This window comes from Medicago truncatula, chromosome 6, assembly GCF_003473485.1.
Source record: "Medicago truncatula cultivar Jemalong A17 chromosome 6, MtrunA17r5.0-ANR, whole genome shotgun sequence".
Taxonomy (NCBI): Eukaryota; Viridiplantae; Streptophyta; class Magnoliopsida; order Fabales; family Fabaceae; genus Medicago; species Medicago truncatula.
This window is the reverse complement of record NC_053047.1, coordinates 28315602-28319975: the sequence shown is the minus strand read 5'-3', so window position 1 is coordinate 28319975 and position 4374 is coordinate 28315602. Positions and strand designations below refer to the sequence as shown.

Here is a 4374-nt window from a genome sequence, read left to right as displayed (position 1 = left end):
TACATTACTGATCAGAGCATCGAATCGATTAAAGACTTCCAAAATGCAATAGACAAACACGAGAAGGCTCCAACGACTTCCTCTGAGACTCACTACTACGTAGTTTTTTCTTCCTACGTATCTGTACCAAGCGAGGGTACAGTCCAATAGAGGGGTGAGAATATATTCAAAGCAAGAGATAAATAAACACATTTAAATAAAAGAAAACATCAATTGCATTTAGGCATGTATATATCCCGGTCATATATTATTCACATTTAAATATAAATGTTCATCTAATAAAATCAATAGGCAGAAATCAACATCTTATAATAACATGTAAGCATCAACAACATTTAAGAATATCAAATAGACATTTAACAAAATACCGACCATTCACACATAAGCATAAGGAAACACATCATTGAATAACACATCTTAAAATAGTTACACATCTTTAAATAACACATCTTCATTTATGTATGCAATGTTCCTAACTCGACTCTATATGCATGTAGTACATATTTTGGATATCAGAGGTGTGTTACTGATTTATCCCCATCTTTAAATCTTAAATTACATCTTTAAATCGGATTGACCATGAATGCATGAACACCAAGTAATAACTGAACAATGCACATCCTTATATGACTAGAAAAATACACATCTTTAGATAACACGTATTTATATGACACATCTTTGTATCAATACATCTTTAAATAACACATCTTTATATAACACATCTTTTACATCATTAAATAACACATAAATCATTATCATAAATAATTCATTAATCCACATATATATTCCCATAAACAGTCAAAGAAGTCCATGCATTTCATAATTGAAGAGTAGGCCTTTAAAGAAAGCAATTAATAATGCATGAACTGCATGCCGTTCCTGTAAAATTAGAGGCGCTCTCTTAATAAAAATAGTCCCCTAAAAAAATACAATTTTTTTATAAGATTTTTTTAGAGAATAATTATAATGTTAGTTGTTAGAACTTTGCAATTTATACGACTAATGTCATTCTTTTATTTGTAAATATGTAGTTGAACTGAATTAGAAGGATAATATAGAGATTCCTCAGGTGGTAGATAAAATTAAGTCGCTCGCTTTCATGTGGTTGAAGGATAAATACCCTTCTCTTCCCTTCAATTATCATGCTTGGTGGCTTAGTCCATTCACCATTTTGAGCATAGGTTAATTGTTATTTATGTTTTCTGTTTTTTTTTTTTTTTGCAGTATTGTGCCTATAAATATTTGTTCTGACTCATTTCCATCCTGATACACCTTGTTTTATGGGGACCTTTTGGATAGCACTTGGGTGCCATAGTTTTTTGGTGTCATTGGTGCCATAGGTAACTTTGTGTCTATCTCTTTCTTAACAACTCATTCTCTCTCATCTAAATAATTTATTTTAATCATTCTCTTTCATCTAAAATGAACCTATGTCACCAATGGCACCAAAAAACTATGGCACCCGAGTATTTCCCCCTTTTGATATGGTAATATATTTCATTTTAACCTCTACAAAAAAGAAGGATAATATAGAGTATTGAGGACATACATACCTCAAATCGATTAAAACTAAGCCCAAAAGAGACCCTATCATACTAGAAAAAAATATATCAAAATTTGTCGTCAACTGCAGCCCCTAAGCATAACAATCCCATGTTTTCCAAAGATGGCACTTCCCAACATTTGTTACATAAGGTACATAGGTTCAAGACTTTATTCTAAAGTAACTACAAGTCTCTCGTAATAGAGGATAAACTATCATTTTGTTAGGTCAGATAATGATATTGCTACATCTCATAACTAGTCAGTTAATCTCTCTTTTTTGTTTCCTTATGAACATAACACAACATTTAGTCATCTCAGACAACTTCTATATTTCACATGTATTAACGTTGATATAAAATGATGCATGAAAAATCATCAAATTGTAACTTTAATTAATCTAAAACGTGTCATCCCCTCTTTGAAGCGTTATTTGTACATCTAATTTTTGTTTATAATTGTTTACTATCTTTTATAACGAAAGGCTAATAATACCCAATCACCGTGCCACGTAAGCAAAACATGATGACTAAAAGCATCACATAAGCCTAAGTGCATAGTCATATGTTATGAGGATCCAAAACTGAATAATCTTTAAATTGCAATGGTGAATCTCCAACTTGTTAATCCTTAAATATGTATATAATGACGATTAATAATGAACTTTGATGATTATCAAGATTTTTATGTGATATATTTAATAAGATTACGTGATCAATTAATGACGTTGAAGGGATAGATTTGACATATTGATCACAGGCATATACAATAAATTACTACTTTTTAAATGATGTTTCGCAACCTTTAAGTGTTCAAAATTATTTAATTGAATCTTAGAGAGCATGAAACCTTACTTATAAAATGATAAAAAAAATCTTTATTACATGCAATGTAGGAAAAATATGGCTCAATACCTCGTGTTTCTTTATGCTTTGATCATCCTTCTCTCTCAATTTATTGTTGAAAAGGCAGAAATAAGTATTACATTTTTAACAACATTTTCAATTTTTCTAGTTTTCTCTCTTACACAACATTTTTAACCATTTTTTTTTCTTTCTTATTTGACAATGCAGCCAACATTCCTTGTGTTTCTGACGAAAGTTGTCCGCAGGTGATAAAACCTCTAGTTATAAAGTGTATAGATAAATTTTGTGAGTACTTTATGGAGGGTGAATATGAGGGGCCATAATCACATAATTGCAACTAGCAAGTCAAATTCGAACAATTGAGAAAGTTTGGGGGCTAAAAGTGCATTTTACCCATTATTTATATCTCATAATGTTTTTTTTTTTTTTTTTTTCTTCTTCTATATTTTACTTTAAACTTCTATATTTTGCTTTAAAATTTGATTTATGTTTCTATGCCCTTTCAATTTAATTGTATTTTTATGCACTGCGTGGTTTTTTCCTTTACTGAGTTTTATCCTATTGATTTTTCCTATTTTGGAATTTAATCAGACAGTTATTTGTAATATTTGTTCTTTTGGGGTTTGGCCTAGTAACCCCTAGTTTTTTTTTCCTTAATTATTAATAAGAATTTTCTTTGAGGTGTTAGAGATACTTATGAGGAGCAGGGTGCCAACCTAGATAGGATGTACTCTTGTCTTGTGATGGCTCTGCACTTCTTTAATATATAAAGAAAAATGTATTTGCATGTCAAAATATTTGTGTATCATTATATTTGTAGATCAGTAATTTACTTCAAACGTGTATTATTATAATATATGACAAATTTGACAATTGGGATTTTTGCATGAGATTTATTTTTTGGGAAGAAAATAAAATATAATAAATCATTATGATGAATGCTATCAGGGTTTCTTGAATCATCCCTATTTCTTTGTTCTGTAATGACAAGTTCCTAGTTCAACTGCAATTTAAGATTTATGCTCATATCACCGAACAAAGTAGACATATCCATGTTATAGCTCAAGATCCCACTTATATAATATATAACTATAATTTCTTAACGGCACATATATTATCAAAAGTATGAAATTACATTAGACTATCTCACACTAATTAACTCCTAATCTCTTGGCGAATTACCTAAGAAAATAATATATCTAGATTCGGTTACTTAACTTATGGTTATTATTGATCTATAACCAAGATGTGATTCAAGATTGATAAAAATTGAAAGCATTAAGAACAAGATTTCTTAAATAAATATAATTCAAATTGCATCAAAAGTTGACAATATAAATTACATGGTTCATCATTCAAATCTAATCTAAAAGTGTTTAGTTACTCATGGTAACAAAATACATCATCAAATATTATAGAAATTACGCATATATACATCAAGTGAAGAGAATACACTTAGATCTCGTATAAAGTTAAAAAAAATCCCACTTTGATCCTTGAGGTCGTATCTTCATGTTTATGAGCCGTCAGGATTTTGTATACCGAATTATGAGGTGAGGTGAAAAATGCTCTTAAAAAGGCAACTTTTGTGATCCTTAGGCGCATGAATTAAAAACAAGAAAATAGGTTTTTTGAACATTAGTGTGAATGGGGCTGTGAGTCTTGTATACGGGGCACACAAACCATTCAGCTTCTTTGTACTTTACAACCATTAGTGTGCATGGGTCTTTGCGGGGGTGCAAATACGAAGGACATTTGTCCTTATTTTCTTCATTCTTCATGTGCTTTTCATCCCATAAATATGAGTTTGGGACTCAGAACAGAATTTCCCTAAGTTGATTGGACTTCACAATCTTCATTCACTACAACATTTTTCGCTTTAGGCAACGACCGAAAATCGTGGCTAGTAGCCCAATAACCGTTGCCTAAACGTTTAGGCCACGATTTTACAAATATACGGCCGTTG

At 30.6% G+C, this 4374-nt stretch overlaps 1 long non-coding RNA gene across 1 annotated transcript; it reads left to right on the top strand.

Annotated features, from left to right (window-relative positions):
- Window positions 1-2170: 2170 nt before the first annotated feature.
- On the top strand, window positions 2171-3281 carry LOC25497202 (uncharacterized). The gene is made up of 2 exons (XR_003013348.2): window positions 2171-2520; window positions 2616-3281. It is a non-coding gene; the product is annotated as an uncharacterized lncRNA (long non-coding RNA).
- The last annotated feature ends 1093 nt before the right edge of the window (window positions 3282-4374 follow it).